We start from the raw sequence: 18433 nt of genomic DNA, 5'->3' as shown, positions 1-18433 counted from the left end.
TTACTAGGCCAGACCAAGCAGACCAAACATCAAAGCTACACCTGTGACAGTCAGCAAAGCAGATGGGAGTTCATTGCGCTGCTTTCTTTTGAAGACGTCTCTTCTCAGCTGCTAACCCCTATGAAAATATAGCAATTAAAACATTAATTTCAAAAGAGTCTTAAAAGGTTATGAAATGTATCTGAAAAGAGTCTTATTAAAAATACCTATGCAGAAAATATAGATGATGGAAGATGAGTCTTTTCAAGCCTATGTGTAGAGCTTCTTCGGATTTTCTTCATTCCATAGAGATCTTGCCAATTTCTTTGGGTTCTTCATTATTTTTGTTGTTCCATTCTCTGCTCAGCATACATCCTAAAATTAATAGCCTCACTTTATGTCAAATTAACAATGATTACAAAAATAATCAATTTGTGTTTCTCTTTCTCAGGCTATTTGTCCATTCCGATTTTAATTACTCCAAGAATAACAAATTACAAAACTTATTTGTAACAATCTGTTTTATTAAGATTCTAAAAGAATATCCAGGACATATGTATGCCCTGGGTATGACATTAAACTGCATCCGGGCCTGGAAGAGGTCCTCCAACTTGCAGCAGGGAAAACTTGTGGGTTGGTGACAGGATTGCCATAAAAACTTCACGCAGCCCCCAAAACGGCAGACAAGATTCTTTTCTGCTCCTTGCAGGAATAGATCTGCTGCAGTCGCCCAACATGAGGCTGCTAACATTATGAAGGGGATGGGGGAAAGCCCTTAAGAGCCTCATCCCCGGAAGAGTTAAAACCACTGGAGAGTCAATGGGGTCAAGCCTGTTTGGGATCAGAACTGGTTGTAGTGCTGAGGTAGCATTCAGCTGTCAATTTGAGGTGGCCCATCCGGGTAGGTGCATGGAACATCTTGTCGCTCCAGCATGATGATCATCTTCCCCTTCTGTCGGAAGAGCTTTGTAAACTCTGCATTTCAGTGGCAGCACTCTCTGAGGTGCGCAAACCTGGGACTGGCCAGATCTCTGTAGCTGGGTACACCTTTTATTGGTCTGGCTGCTCCGATGGTTGTCATAAACTCAGGAAGTAGCTGTTGCTGTGGCAGATCGGATCCTTTCAATGGTGCCCGATGTCACTCTCTTCACTTCTCTTCTGGGTGCCTTGTCTGTTGTCTCAGTGTATGCTCCAACTGCATTGATGTCTCAGTGAGGGAGACATTTTATTCACAACTGCGCTCAGTGGTTGATGGGTGACTGCAAGGTGACACTCTCCTGGTCATGGGTGATTAAAATGCAACCACTGGCGCTGACAGGGCTGGCTATGAAGATTGTGTCGATCCCCATGGGTCTGGCAACCGTGGTGAAACTGGCTCCATGTTCCTTGACTTTGCAAAATATCTGGGGCTGCAGATCGCTGGATCCTGGTTCCAGCACTATGAGCCACATCGTTGGACTTGGTACTCCGATACTGGTGGCCATTGAAGGAGATAAATCACATCCTTGTATCCTTGTGGGCAGACACTACAGGTCTACAGAAGTGCCCAGTTTGTGAATTCTGGCCACAGACTTATTGTTGATACTCTGAAGATCCAGCTTAGGGCCAGTAGGCTACCACCTACTGGGAGAATGAGATTGGACTGGCCAAACTGCAAAATCAGGCCATTTCTAATGAGTCTACATGCAGCTTGTGTGAGGAACTTGCAGACTCAGGTGCAAGTTAAAGTGCTCAGTTCTGGACAAGATAATGTTTTCAGACAGTGCCGTCAAACAATGCCATATGGTTGCTTGAATACAGATAGCTGTAACTGCAGACAAAGCCAACTTCTCAAATATTTATAGTTAGTATATTTACACTTTGTTTTCTCTATTATGATAATTGGGATTTCAGAGGATCATGTCAGACGCAGGCATACCTCCTGACAATTGAACCACTATGTAAAATGCCACACCTTGTCATATTCCTTGATGGTCTATGACAAGCATCCTTATGAGAAAATGATGGATGCTCCGAATGAGGCTACTCTGGTAATCATTATGACAGACTGCCAAGGCTGAATTTTGAGGTATTTCCCACACTACATCACTAGGGAGCACATTCTTTGTGATGTTAATGAAATCAAGTGACACAATATTAAAGAAAGAAGGCATCAAAGTTTCTGTACCACCCTGTACACTGTATTTCTGTTATCAGAGATGTATGATTTTTTTTAATCAGTGCCATAATGGAGTGAGAAGTTTTGTTAGTCTGTGAATATTACCATTATTATAAATTGCTAACACACTAATAGTGCATGTCAGAACAAAAATGAAAAAGGTCAAAACTCAGTTATCAAATCAATCCCTATTTTGGAAAAATCAATGTTCACCTAGTCAAAATACACAAAATTCTGAACACATCATCATTCATAAAATATATTTCTCCTCATGTTTGCAGTCACTTTGCCGTGATGGAAAATACAAGCCACAAAGGTTAAACACAACTAGCAAATACTTATCATTTAGACACAACTACTCAGAAACACATATTTCCCATTCTGTAGTGGACAGATACGCGAGTGGTTCAAAAATAACAAGCATTTTAGAAGTCTTTTCTTTCCTCCATACACCCCTTTCATAAATTTAACTGAAGACAATTTCTCAGTATAGTGATGGAAAATATATGACAGAAGCCCCTGTGTCCAGGAGAAACTCCTTCAAGCAATGGACTTGGCCTGTGGAGGCACAGATGTGGTGTCAAGTCAAAGCTGAATTTGGCATATTGGAGAGTTCTTTCCCTATTGTCTCAAAAGGGAGAATGTTGCTTGTGATGAAGATGAAATTCTCTGGCCTGATGTAGCCCAGACACATGATGCTGAGGCAAAATTTATATTTTTCCTTCACTTTTCTTACTCGAATTACTCAAACTTTTTCTTTCTTACTCGAATATGCCTTTAATCTAGATTTTTTTATCTCTTTGTCCTTTGGCTTTTACAGTAACATTTAGAGTGCAGAAAACTGCAAACACTGTATATTGCTTATGCAATATTTTCTTTTGACTTGCAAACATTATTGCTGAGCTATAGATTTTTCTTTACTCTTGACTTTTGTTGCAGTTGGTTTTCATTCCATAACTCAACATGCGAAAGATGACATCCCTAATAAACATTTTTCTCTAATGCCATAACAACTTTTCACTGGCAGTGTTTTCAGATTTTTTAATGTCGTGGGTAATTAATTATCGCTAGTGTTTATATATGGACTTTGTGTGTGAGATCGGTAGGCAGTGTTTGGTTTAGAACAAAGATAAATTACTTTTGAATCCATTCATTGTTCAATTTTGTCAGACCACTCAGAGGTTTTGTGAATTGACTTTGTGCTTACAGCTCAGAGAAAAGGGTAACATGTTTCAGTAAATGTGTCTTAGCAATTCTTAAATAATGGAATATTTATGATTGGAGGTTTGATCATTATATGTTTAATAAAGGAATAAACATTCTGATCTCTGACATTATGCACATTAAGCAGCAAGACTGACTTCACTCTCCATGTTATGCCTGACTGAGAAGGCTGGTCAGTGTTTTGAAAGTGATTAGCCACTGACTGCTTGTTATGTGTTAGTGACGAAATGCTGTGTGTTACTGTTTTGATTGAATGAAGTCACTTTTACTGCAACTATTTCTTGTTTTAATTGGCTGAAGGAGTTTTGCAGTGAGAATAAGAAGTGTTGCTAGATGTGTTAATATTTTGCAGGATACATCCACGGTTTACTGTGTTGAACAGTGCAGTTAAGCAACTGAAGAACAAACTGTAAAACAGTATAGTTTTCCTCCTCCAAACAATGCACTATAGTAAATGCAAGATGTTGAAATACACTTTTGTTTTTATACAGTCATGGCCAAAAATTTTGAGAATGTCACAAGTATTGGTTTTCACAAAGTCTCCTGCTTCAGTGTTTTTAGATTTTTTTGTCAGACGTTTCTATGGTATACAGAAGTATAATTACAAACATTTCATAGGTTTCAAAGGCTTTTATTGACAATTAAATTAAGTTTATGTTTGCCCTTCTTTTTCAAGACCTCTGCAATTCGCCCTGGCATGCTGTTAATCAACTTCTGAGCCAAATTATACTTCAGTATACCATAGAAAATCTGACAAAAAGATCTAAAAACACTGAAGCAGCAGACTTTGTGAAAACCAATATTTATGTCATTCGTAAAACATTTGGTAATGACTGTAGAACTAAAAGAAAACCTCCTGCTGCTGAGAAAGTAAAGTTCAGTGCTAGACAAGAGGCAGCAACTGTTCAGATGCAATGTGTGTGTGAAATTCAGACACCTGTAATTGCAGACTGTACCATCTTCTCAGATATTCATACAGTTAGCATATCAACATTTAATTAGAGGCCAAAACATTACTGAATTAAACAGATCTACAGAGTACTCTTTGATAGAAAAGGTGACAGGGTTAAGGAACTGAGGTATCTCTATGTACAGGTAAGCTGCCAACGTCAGAGTAGTTTTTTTCCATTCACTCTTCCATGTGTTTCAATTTGCCTTCTCAATACAACAATTAATTTTCTGTATAGCTGAAAATGAGACAAGGAGTACTGCAATGGGCTTTTTAACAGGTCCTGTTTTTTTACAGCCCCAACCCCTTCCCTAAGAAGACAAAAAATATAGTCCCAAAAAAAACCCTGATAGGGAAAAACAAATGGAATAAGTCTTGGCAAAGATAATTCAGAAAAAGGCCCCTTTTCAGGTAGGCTGGGCGTGTAATGGTTGTTAAAAAATGGTGTAAATACACAACAAAAAATTAAACACAAGTAATCCTCTTCTCAGATTTAGATGGCCAGTCTATCATAGTCACGTCAAGAATATAATAGTACAATAGTAATAGTACAAGCTACAAAGAAAAATGCAAGAATAGACTATCACATTTGAGTATTCACATTTGTTCAGAGTTTTGGAGACCTCGGCCAACAAGCTGCTTCCCCCCCACTGGCTGTTCCATGGCTAAGTCAGCGCTGGGCCGGTCAATCTGATTAAAGGACCCTTCTACCTGATGATCTCAGTGCTCCTTTATCTGAGATGACTTTTCCATAGGCTGGCAAGCACCAACAAAAATACAATATTCAATATAAACATAAACTAATTTACTGATGAAAATGGCTTATAGAGATAGATAGATAGATAGATAGATAGATAGATAGATAGATAGATAGATAGATAGATAGATAGATAGATAGATAGATAGATAGATAGATAGATAGATAGATAGATAGATAGATAGATACTTTATTAATCCCAAGGGGAAATTCACAATATATATAAGACAAGGAGCCATGAGAGGAATGTTAAAGGACAACAGTCCAGGTACTAAGCCAGAGAGGTGCAAATATTGTCACATGTTGCAGCTATATCAGACATTGGTGTTCTGGCATACATCCTAAATATTGTGCTATGTAATTCACCACAACTCATCACATTCCTCAATGGCCTTAACTGACTACACTTTGTGTCCGAGGTGGAACAAGTTGCCACACTCAATGTCTTCGCACCATGTTGTCATATGAGACAATATATCTTTCCACCACTCATCTGCAGTAAGCAAACTGGTTGCAGGCTAATACACGCATGTTACTGTAATGAAATTCTTTCCACCATACCCTCCATTGCTCAGTCCTATCAGGTAGATTTTCCCCCTGGGAATGTCTGTGACAAGCATCTGAGGCGGTCAGATAATCACTATGTTAGAGTGCCAGGGTCCAGTTAGGCATTCCAAGTATTTCTTCTTCTATATCACTGGGGCACATTTTACAGTGATCCATGTTAATGAAACCTTGTGGGCCAACATTAAGGAAGGAACAGATTCAAAACACTGTACTGTCCTTTATTTCTGTTATTGGAGATGTGATGTGTGCTTCTGTTTTGATCCAATTATTAGCTTTTGCTGCAAGTATTTATTGTTTTAATTAGATGAGTTAGCAAAACTCCTCATTCTAATTACAAAACTAAGTGTGTTAGTGTTTTGGAGGCCATATTGACTGTTTTGAAAAGCGGCTTCTGTGTTAACAAATGTGGTCAAGCAACTTAGAAAAACTAAGTATTGTAACATTGTGAAGATTCCAGAAACCAGTGTATGTAATCACTCTAACACTCTGCCTGCTTGTGTGAGAGCGGGAATGGTAATATGACAAGTTAGACACACCAGGCCTACCATATAATTTACAAAAAAATTCTGGCACTTGTGCAAAATTCCCATGAACTCCAAGGCCACTTGAGAGCTAATTGCATTATTATTATTTTATTATTCCAGTGAGCTATGTCTGGTAAACCTTAAGTGGGAGGCACACAGGGATCATCTTCACCACATGCCCAAACCTATTCTAATGGCTCCTCTCGATCAGCAGAATCGGCATTCATCTTTTATTATCTTTCTATATTTTTGAGTTCCTCACCCTGTCACAGACAGTAAAAACAGCAGTCCTTCACAGAAACTTAATTTTGGCCACCTGTTCCTGTACTTCTATTGTTTAGAAGTATTATTGTTGAGCCAAAGAAGAGGCTCATATGTGAATTAGCTGAATGTTTAAATACCTTGAAAACTAAGCTTGAACATCACTGCACAGTTCAATAAACTTTCGAAACTTCAGTTGCTGCAATTACTTTTTTGTCAATGGTGTAACAGTTTGTTTTGCCTTGTTCTATTAAAATCTCAAGGTAGACAAGGCAGACCACTCAGGGAGGACTAGGAATTCTGTAAGCCTCAGATCCTATTTGTCTGAATCCTAAGGCATCTATGAAGGGGTAGAATACCCATTAAGGGTTCAACACTAGGCTCTTCATAATAAAACTGGAATGGATAATAGACATCTTAAAATGTCAAGATTGGAGCTCTGCCTGAGACGCTGCGCTGGGTAGAGGAAGAGAAAACTGTGATGGAGATTTTGTCCACCAATAACCAATAAGCTTTAAATGCACATCAAACTCCAGTCACTTTTAACAAATAACAGTAAGAATGACTTCCAAACGTACTCACAAGCGGAGAGAGTGTGTTGAGCAGATGGAAAGAGTACTTTGAGAGGCTTATGAATGAAGAGAACAAGAGAGAGAAGAGGTTGGATGATGTGGAGATAGTGAATCAGGAAGTGCAACGGATTAGCAAGGAGGAACTAAGCACAGCTCTGAAGAGGATGAAGAATGGAAAAGCCATTGGTCCAGATGACATACCTGTGGAAGCATGGAGGAGTTTAGGAGAGATGGCAGTGGAGTTTATTAACCAGATTGTTTAATGGAATCTTGGAAAGTGAGAGGATGCCTGAGAAGTGGAAGTGTACTGGTGTCGATATTTAAGAATAAGGGGGATGTGCAGCACTGTAGTAACTACAGGGGGATAAAACTGATGAGCCATAGCATGAAGTTATGGGAAAGAATAGTGGAAGCTAGGTAAAGAAGTGAGGTGATGATTAGTGAGCAGCAGTATGGTTTCATGCCAAGAAAGAGCACCACAGATGCGATGTTTGCTCCGAGGGTGTTAATGGAGAAGTATAAAGAAGGCCAGAAGGAGTTGAATTGCATCTTTGTGGACCTGGAGAAAGTATATGACAGGGTGCCTCGAGAGGAGTTGTGGTATTGTATGAGGAAGTTGGGAGTGGCAGAGAAGTATGTAAGAGTTATACAGGATATGTATGAGGGAAGTGTGAAAGTGGTGAGGTCTGCGGTGGGAGTGACTGATACATTCAATGTGGAGGTGGGATCGGCACACACAAGTACATCAGGGATCGGCTCTGAGCCCTTTATTTGCAATGGTTGACAGGAGAGATTAGACAGGAGTCCCCGTGGACTATGATGTTTGCTGATGACATTGTGATCTGTAGCGAGAGTAGGGAGCAGGTTGAGGAGACCCTGGAGAGGTGGAGGTATGCTCTAGAGAGGAGAGAAATGAAGGTCAGTAGGAACAAGACAGAACACATGTGTGTAAATGAGAGGGAGGTCAGTGGAATGGTGAGGATGCAAGGAGTAGAGTTGGCGAAGGTGGATGAGTTTAAATACTTGGGATTAACAGTACAGAGCAATGGGGACTGTGGAAGAGTGGTGAAAAAGAGAGCGCAGGCAGGGTGGAAAGGGTGGAGAAGAGTGTCAGGAGTGATTTGTGACAGACGGATATCAGCAAGAGTGAAAGGGAAGGTCTACAGGATGGTAATGAGACCAGCTATGTTATATGGGTTGGAGACGGTGGCACTGACCAGAAAGCAGGAGACAGAGCTGGAGGTGGCAGAGTTAAAGATGCTAAGATTTGTATTGGGTGTGATGAGGATGGACAGGATTAGAAATGAGTACATTAGAGCATTGATTCCCAACCTGGGAGTCCCAACCCCCGCCAGGGGTCGCCAAAGCCTCACAGTGGGTCGCGAGGACTTCTCCATTTTAAGGGGTGCAAAATTCATTTATTTAAATATTTGTTTATTTAACGTGTCTAGGCATTTAATTAATGTTTGTGTAACATAAACAACTAAATTTATAGAAGTTTGTATTATTTCTGTATAAAAAAATAAACATCGCGATATCGGCAATGGCAAGGACATATTTGCATAATACTATTAGTATTCACAGAACGGAGCTAGAATGCAAGCTAATCTAACCACAGAATTACGAGGTAAAATAATTAAAGGGTTTTTTGAAAAATGGCCAAGCGTCAGGGAGAAGAGAGTATTGATTGTCTCAGAAAGAAAAAAGGACTTATCAGGACAGTTATTTGGAGTTTGGTTTCATTGAGTCAATGGACAAAGTCAAAATTGAGTGTGTCATTTGCAGTGAGAAACTAGTATGAAACCTTGCAAACTGAAATGACACCAGATTACCAAACACCCGGACACGGTGGGTAAACCCAGGGAGTTTTTTCTTCTGAAAAAAAGAAACCGTGATAACTAACAGGCCCCAGAATATTAGGGGAAGTTTTGCCAGGGCTGGAAGTGACCAAAAGCAAGCAACTATTGAATTGTTTGAGTGATCTCTCCTAATTGCACAAGCCAAAAATCCACATAACATAGCAGAGACACTTATTAAACCGGCTTGCATTAAAATGGCAGAAATAATGTGTGGACCTCAGGTCGCTAGCAAATTCAAGACTGTACCACTGTCTAACAACACGGTGAAAGACAGAATTGATAGAATGGTTGGAAACGCTGAGAACACACCGATAGAAAATCTCGAAACGGGCCTGTTTTCCATCCAGCTCGATGAAACTACCACTGTGGGAGAGGAGGCAATACTGATTGTTTTTGTACAGTACATCGACAAAACCGAACTGAAACAAGACATTCTTATGTCTGTCAATCTAACAACCACCAAGGACCCGGCATCGCTCCAAGACTTGCACTTCATGCAACAACCAGATTCATCCTGCCATTCGCAACGACATATTTATCTGAGACTGCTTTCAGTGCTCTTGTCACCATCAAATCAAAGGCACGCAACAAGCTTGACGTGCACAGTGACTTTCGTTTTGCTGTCACCAAAATCACACCTGACATCCCATCACTGGCCTAAGAGATTACAAGCCCAAAGCTCACATTAAATGCCATCCTGTTTGTAGCCTTGTAAGGGAACAAGTTAATGTGTCACAAGTTCATTTAAACATGGGAAAGACTGACTGATATATTGCAGTATTCACAGGAAATAATCTGTTCAGAAAAGTAATACATACTGTTAAGCACGTTATTGCAGATTATGCTCACTGTTTGGCTTCAATTTACATGTAGCCTATTATTTTTGTTTTATACTGTTACTGTTATGCATTGAATATAAAAGATCAAAACAATTCAAAAGTGCTAGGGCTATTTTAATTGTGTTTTGTCCGGGATGGAAGAAGGTGGGGGTCATCAAAATATTCACCGGTAAAATAGGGGTCCCTTGGGAAAAAGGTTGGGAACCACTGCATTAGAGGGTCAGCTCAAGTTGGACGGTTGGGAGACAGCGTCAGAGAAGCGAGATTGCGCTGGTCTGGACATGTGCAGAGGAGAGATGCTGGGTATACTGAGAGAAGGATGCTAAGGATAGAGCTGCCAGGCAAGAGAAAAAGAGAAAGGCCTAAGAGAAGGTTTATGGATGTGGTGAGAGAGGACATGCAGGTGATGGGTGTAACAGAACAAGAAGTAGAGGACAGAAAGATATGGAAAAAGATGATCTGCTGTGGCAAACCCTAACGGGAGCAGCCGAAAGAAGAAGTAAGTATGACTTCCAACAGGCTCACAGTAACTTGCCAGTGACTTGTTACTTGGATTGTTGCATGCCACCCAGTAGTCATACTTTACATATACTGTATGATTTCAACTATTCTGCATCTTTAAACATTTTTACTGCTAATACTAATGCATTTGGGTAATATTGAGGACCTTAACACATAAAGCTGACCCACAGTAAGTAAAGCACACAAAATCATATTTGTTGCATAAATATACTCATTCTATGTTCAATGATCTCTCTGTTTGAAAAAGTGATCACTGCCCTACATTCAAAGACTGCCTTTGCTACCTTTAGCAGCAGCAGCAACTGAACTCAAATGCATCCTGCAGCCACCGATCAGACTCTTATGTTATGCACGAGATCATTAACAAGTGAGAGCTTTCTATTACCACCTTTTCATTTAGATGTTTAACTAGGGGGCTCCGCCCCCTGCTCGCTTCACTCGCCAACCCCTGGCGTTGGGGCATGACAAAGAGTGAGATGTATGAATTAGATATAGAATAGTGTGCAGGTGTGGATGATGCATATAGAAAGCCAAAAATACAGTGTTTGGCACAGAGTAATGGTTTATTGGAATATTTCTTTGTACACAACATTAGTAGTAAAGATGGTGTCCTGTCCTTGAATGAGTCTTCCTTGGCATGGAGCATTTATAACTTTAACTTTAACGTCAGATGAACGTCGAACACATGAGAAGGCAACATAAAGTTGTCCATGTCCAAAAATGGGCTCAGAGAGGTAGATGCTAACCTTGTCCATGGTTTGTCCTTGTGATTTGTTGATGGTCATGGCAAATGCAGGTTTAATGGGGAACTTTCGGCGTTTCAATGTAAAAGGTAATCCTAGGTCAGAACTCGTAAGGTCCGTGCCTCTCCAGGAAGTAATGAAATGACCTGGTTATTAATGTGATCAACATTAATATTTTTTGGACATAATATAGTGCGTTGTGTTAAAAGGGGCATTTGGTCTAATGAGACCGCTGTTCCAAATATCTCCGTAAGTAAGTCGTCGTAGATGAAGGGTTGAGGAATTGTAATAATATCTGGGTGAAGTCTATCTGTATTGGTGAGTGTACAATGTTCTAGTTGTAATAACCAATTGTTATATTCGGGATCTGGAAATCGCATGTTTTGTACCAAGTGTATCTTTAGAAAGCAAAGCCAATTGTTCGCGTAACATTTTTTGTTCCGCGGTTTTAGAAGCGCGCCGAGGTGAATTTTTTTGTTTGATGCGGGTTCATGTTTGTGGTCCCGTTACTCGAGCCGTCTAGTTTTGTATCCGTGATCGTGAATTGATGACTTGTTTGATCTTTATCGTGAGGAATACGGATAAGTAATAAGTAGGATTGAACTCACTGTTAATATGCGGACTGTTCGTTTCTTCGTATTATCACCAATCAGGTCTCGCGCCTGTATGTATTGTAGCTCGGTCTCGTGTTGTTTATATGACGTCGTCGCATATTTTAAGGTGGACTGAATAATAGCTGAGCGCATGGTATGTGGAGCAATAGGTAAGCACTGTCTAAAATCTACTCCTAATAAAAGTACCTTTACTCCAAAGGGAATATTATTATTCATCAACGCAATGCCAATTGTCCGCGTATTTTAAGGTGGACTGAACAATAGCTGAGCGCATTGTAAGTGGAGTAATAGTTAAGCACTGTCTAAAATCTCCTCCTAATAAAAGTACCTTTCCCGCAAAGGGAATATTCTTATTCATCAACGTTTGTAGAAGTTTATCAATGGTGTTGAGTAAGTGACTGGATGCCATTGTACATTCATCTATAATTAATAGTGTGGCAAGACGGATGTCACGTGCATTGTTACTGTGAATTGTTATAGTGGATACCGATGTTTCTGTGATTGGGACTGGTATTTGGAATAAGGAGTGACATGTGTTTTTGGAGCCGAGACATTTTTTCTTCCGCGCTTTCAGAATCACTTTGTGGGTGCCGACATGATTTGTGCATATTTGCGTTCTTGATTTGTTTCAGGGTGCACTGTTCCAATGCGATGTAATATTTGTCCACATACGCGAAAGCAGTATGGGTCATTGCCTTTTGGTGACATGATATTTACTCCGGTAGATGCAAAATCAAATGAACTATTGTAGGATGTAATGCAGATGCGCCGCCATGTATTTTGTTGTTTCATGCGGGTTCGTGTGTTTGGTCCCATTATCCGAGCCGAATCGTTTTGTACCCATGAGCGTGTATTCATGACTTGTTTGTTCCTCAGCATGCGAAATATGGATAAGTAATAAGGAGGATTGCACTCACTGTTAATATGGAGCCTTTTCTGCATTTGAACGGTTAATAGTGCTTTATTGTAAGGAGATCCACCTATGCTGCCTAGTGTGAAGGTGTTGAGATGACGTATGTTTAATATGGACGGTTCCTTTAGAAATGGGGCTTTGGGTGTCACTTCTTATTGATGTTAGTGTGTTTGTAGGTCTGATTCGTCGTTGTTGTGAACGTCTCGTGTGCCATGTCTCGTCTCTAATGGGCCTGGCGTGGTGGTCACGGCTTCTTTTTTTTGTTGCGTTAGGAGCTTGTTAAATCCTCCTGTTTGTGTGGGTCCCGTTTCGTGTGCAATGGGATTCGTGTGGCGCCGTGTGCTTTTTCGGCGTCTTTTGGGGAGTTGGGGTGATTGGTGGTGCGCGAGCGTCTTCCTTCTTTTTGTGTGCCAGGGGCTTGTTGAATCCTCCTCTTTGTGTGTGTCCCGTCCGTTGCTTGTAGGGTGGGTGGGGTGGTTTTGGGTTCTTTTTTTTTGTGTGCCAGGGGCTTGTTGAATCGTCCTCTTTGTGTGTGTCCCGTCCGGTGCCTGTGGGAGGGGTGGCTTGCAGGTGGGCGCGAGCGGCTTCTTTTTTTTTGTGTGCTAGTTTCGTGTGCAATGGGTTTCGTGCGGCGCTGTGCGTCGCCTGCGTTTGACTCCTTTTTTCCGTGCTGACTCCTTTTTTCTGTGGTCGCGGGGCCTCATTTCTTTGACTCCTTTCTTCTGTGCTCACTCCTTTTTTCTGTGGTCGCGTCCGCCTCTCGCGGAGCCTCATTTCTTGGGGCGCCTGCGCAGTACGTCTTTTTGCGGCTACGGCCCATGGCCGGATGTCCCTGCGTCCATCCGGTTTAGCATTCTCGGTTAGTAATATGGATGATTACATCTTTAATTTGACATTTAATTTCCTCCTTTTCCTTCTATCTGTTGTAGACTAGAGCTAATGGACAGAACAGCCTTACAATGCCTTGTGGAATTCTCCAGAACAAAACACAATTTACTGCAATAACAGAAAATGAACTAAGAGCCCAGAAAAGGAATCTGGTATTGCAGTCAGAGTGTGGAACATATTATGAAATAATGTGTTTATTTTTTCTTGACAAAAGAGGACATGGTGACTCCAAAGTGTTTCATTTTTGAATACTCTTTCCTGAATGTGCATCCCAAAGGCATTTCAGGTGCTTATTGTCAAATTTGAGACAGAACATCCATGTTCCACTAAGTGACATATTTTATCATGAATCCATTGTTTTCAAAGTCCATCCATTTTCACCTCTTTTTCCTTCTAAGGAGCCAAGAGGTATTAGGGCTGACCACTTTGCCACCAGGTTTGTTGTTAATAAAATGAGCTTTGTCATGGTGCCAGAGAGTAGAGATGTGTTGCATGTTTGATGAAGATGAAAGTAAGAATTTCACTTTACTCTATACACATGACAACACTACTACTACCATAACCACTATCTATTTACTGGGCTCATTTTACGTAATTCTGGGGTCACAGGAAGACAAAAGATTTCCCAGCAGTGTCAGGCACAAGGTAGCAGTGAACCCTAGTCCATCACAATACACAATTACACAGACACACTCTCACCCATAAAGGATTAGCCTAAACTGCATGTCTTAGAGAATAAGGTGAGAGCCTATACATATACTGGAAGAATGTGCAGTTTCCAGGCAGACAAATGGTTAGCCCTGAATTGAAACCTAGTCTTTTAAAGATGTGATCAATAAAGAAATCTATATTACTAAACCACAGTTAATTTATGCACGGCGGACGCACCGAGGCGCATGCGCACTGTGGCCTTGGCGCCCGCCCCAGAGTCCAGAGTCAAACGCAGCCAAAATGCAGCGGCTTCCCAGAGTCAGTAGGTGGCGCCCAAACAACACAACCTATTGAATTAAATGGAAACTTTACCATGCCTACGACCTGTGAACTACACCTGAGGTAAAGCGTGCACGCCAGGTTGTACAGCCGCCCGGACGCGACTGCCCACACCACCGCATATACCCTCCATGATATTTCATCACGCAGCGGCTTCCCACCGAGGCACATATTGCGCCGTGGCGCACGCCCCAGAGTCAAATGCAGCGGCTTCCCAGAGTCAGTAGGTGGCGCCCAAACAACACAACCTGTTCACTACACTTGCTCTAATCCACTGCGCCAGTAATATAGATCACATAACGGTCACAGACTCAAACCCAGCGGCTTCCCCGACTCAGTGGCTGGCACATGAACACCACAACCTGTAAACTAAACTTGCTGTGCTCCACTCTGCCAGCGGTCGGTGTCAGCAAAGGCAACAGAATCACGTCTTCACAAAACGAAACCGCTTTAGTACAGATATGCTTATTGAATTAAATGACATTTCCCCAGACACACCCACCCTCCATGATATGTCATCCATCCAAATATCGGACGGAACAGAAACTGATTGCCATTCTTGGATTTCCGATTCGCTAGCGAATTGCGGGCATACTTGTGTTTTTCTGATTGTGAACTCTTGAGCACTGCCTTTTAGCCAACGGGAGAGGGACCAGTCCATTTCTGTATGTTTTAGGCGATTTTGGATCATTACGGAGAGATCTACTGTGACTGCAGTTTTATCCCAAATAATTTCCATTTTAAGACGTTTCCTCTAAATTTTCTTCAGTATTTCCTTAAAATGTATGCCAAGGTTTTGTTAACATCAGTGACATTTGGAGATAGCTTTGAACTTAAATTTGACATACTTAAAAGCATTTGTGCAATTAGAAATTTTTTTATTGATGAAAGCTAAATTTATTGATATACCTAAATCATCTTGATTGTTTACGGTACTTGGGTCTAGATGGATCTACAATGGAACTAATTTTACTACTGAAAAAATACTATTAACTTTTTATGACTTAGTTTTAAACTGTGGTATATGTGGTGGTAACCAGTGAACTATGTTTCAGGCAGGAGAACACAATATAAGACAACCAATGCCCTAAGACAGAGAGAGGCACCTGCACTGGAAGGAATGTCTCCCGTCAAGCCTCTGTAAAAGGAAGGGTACTGTTGGTATCTGATACACTCAGTCATAGTGCTAGTTAGACCAAGTGAGCGACAGGGAGGGATAACTACATGGAAATGAAATGAGGGGCAGGCAATGCATTTCACAGACACAAAGGAGCAAGAAACAATTATTCAGAGTCATCTGGCTCTACTCTGGCACAGACAGAGTCAGAAGCAGCAATGTCTTATGGTTAGAACAACACTTACAGGAATAGGGGTTAGTGTAGAGCTGTGTCAGCATGCAGCTGTAAAGGAAAAAAGGTTAAAGGGTATTTCCACACTGAAAAGGAGCTTTCTTTTCTTTTCAGTGTGGAAATTACCTTTAACCTTTTTTTTTCCTACTTATGGGAACATGTTGTCCTTTTTTTGGGAGAGGGCATCCCAAAGGCCAAATAGACCTGATCCTTTAAAAGGTACAGAAGATTCAGGAGTAAAGGGATACCAGTGTTTTCTAGAGGGTGCTTTAGCCTGATATACCTCCACATAGACCCAAGTGTAAGCTGACCCAGGAGTACAGAGGTACTTTGACCCTAGGGCATATTTAAAGGAAGGACAAATACCCATGTGTCAGGCTGGCCGGTGGCAGAAAAGTGAAAGACCGACAGACACACAGACAGAGACGAAGAGGAAATATGACATTAAAGAGGGGATTATTCAGCTTGGCACATTTGTTTGGTTAGTAGTAAAGTGACCCCATAAGAGAATTTTTCCTCCCTGTGTTTATTGCCCCCTTGTGCTTTTACTCAACATTTTTGACATTCATTTTTCTCTTTGGAATCATTCTGGATTCAATCACATTAAAATAGCTCCCCTATTACTCAAACATCAGTTACAGAGCCTCAGCTGATTCCTCTAATAGAAAAAGTCGGGTCAGAAAATAAATAATTAGATAACAGGATGTCAGGTTGAATGTTTATTTTTTCTCCACCTGCTTTAATTAATTTTCATCTATACTTCTAGGCTATCAGGAGAGGCCCTCACTACAGTGTCATTGTCTGCATGGTTTTTCTTTATAATTTGCTGCTATGTGTTTTCATGCGAATCTTTATTGTGTGGTCAGCAAGTGGAGATAAGGTCGATTCCACTTCAAACCCAGACAGGCAGAATACAGCTGGTTCACCACCGTTTCTCAGAATGCAGTACTGCATTGTGGTTGTTTTAAGTAAAGTATAATAAACAAGAGGAAGTCAATAGAAAGTTTAATGTCATTTTGCTAAATTTTTAAGCTTTGCAGTCTTTCCTAAAATCTTTGTGATTTGGTTAATTGATGGGTTAGATACTGGAAGGTAGTTAGGTGTTGAAACAGTACAGGGAGAAATGCAGCAGTTCTGGAAGAAAGAAAAGAAAAGAAAATACACACAGCCAGCGTTGATGCACATCACCATGCCAGTGTAGAAGGAAGGACATAGACAGTGAATGTTAAGCTCTGTAAGCTTACTAAGCATTCTAGAAGGGCAAGGAGCAACAATAGCAACACAGAAGAGAGACAGAATTGCAGCCTAAAGGAAAACATACAATGTTCCTCAAGGCCACCAGAGGACACATACCCCATCTTTTGCAGTGAATACCTGATGCACACTAAGAGAAAGGAAAATACCACAAAATGGTGACTCAAAAATCAGACTTTTTGTTTCCCTGCATTTTCTGTAGTGCAGTCTTTTTAACAGCATCTATCCAGTTTCTGACAAGATGATGTACGTACTTTTATTCCTGCTCTACCTCATCTCTTGCCTAGAAAAAAAATGTCTAGAGGTCATATTATTGGATAGGTCAGCTAAATAAACAGAAAAAGCTGTCAAGAGATGTTTGCTGTATCACTGTGCATTTTGACCATTGTAATGATTTGAGTGGGTTTTTTTTTTTACTTTAGGCATTGAGTTAAAAAATATATATATATATATATATATCTTAGTGTCATTTTGGCTATTTTAACATCCAAGGAATTTACTTCTGCAAGCAGAATTTTAATTATAATTTCAATTTATGAGTTGATAATTTTTTACAGTATCTTCCAACACATTTTGTTTGACTACTGGCACCATCATTTTTTGGCTTATGTACATCAGGGTTGCACTGTCTGTGATTTTGATTGTTTTTTTTTTTTGATATACAGTACTTTATTAATCCCCAAGGGGTAATTGTCCTTTGGGGTCAGAGCACAGGATACAGCACCTCTGGAGCGATTTTCAGGTTGAGGGCCTTGTTCAGGGGCCCAATGGCAGTAATGGGATGTTAACTGACAACCTTCCAGATAGCGCAGACCCACTCGCCTCACTGCTACCAAACATTTTTTGCTATTTTCAGTGAGCCAGTATAAAGGTCACCCCAAACAGAGCTCTATTGTTTAAACAGATTTTTGGTTTATGATTTGGCTCTTTTGAGTTTCATTTTGATCTGTGCTTTGCCCTTGACTCCGTTCTTTCTCCTGTTCCTACTGTTGAAACTGACCGCCCTTTGCTTTAGTCAGAACACCCACTGCATAAGCTCCTAGTTCTTGAAAGTTTGGGATTTTGATCGAGTTTAATGTTTTGACCTTTTGATTGTCTTTGTGATTCTTTGCCTGCTTCACATTTTTGGAAACTTTTCCCAGATTTCATTAGTCTCATTTGTGTTTTGACTGCCTACCTGTTTTTTGGATTAAAGTTTAAAGAAAATGTAATGTTGGTTTCCTTACCTGGTGCCATGACTCCTTATTTGCCTTCTTTATTTTCAAGTTTTTATACATAATATTGCAGTTCTCCACTCTCCAAGTCCATACCTTGTTGCTGTCAGAAGGCTGAACTGGGTGGGGGACTCCCTCTGAAAGTGCAGCTTGTTAAATTTCAGCCAGAAAGTCTGGGTTTCAAATTCAGGTTTAATGTCTGTTTTGTTCATTCTCAGTTCTTTTATTTATGTTAATGTTACTTTTGTTGATGATTG

This window comes from Erpetoichthys calabaricus, chromosome 2 (genome assembly GCF_900747795.2).
Source record: "Erpetoichthys calabaricus chromosome 2, fErpCal1.3, whole genome shotgun sequence".
NCBI classification, from domain to species: domain Eukaryota; kingdom Metazoa; phylum Chordata; class Cladistia; order Polypteriformes; family Polypteridae; genus Erpetoichthys; species Erpetoichthys calabaricus.
This window is presented reverse-complemented; position numbering follows the sequence as displayed.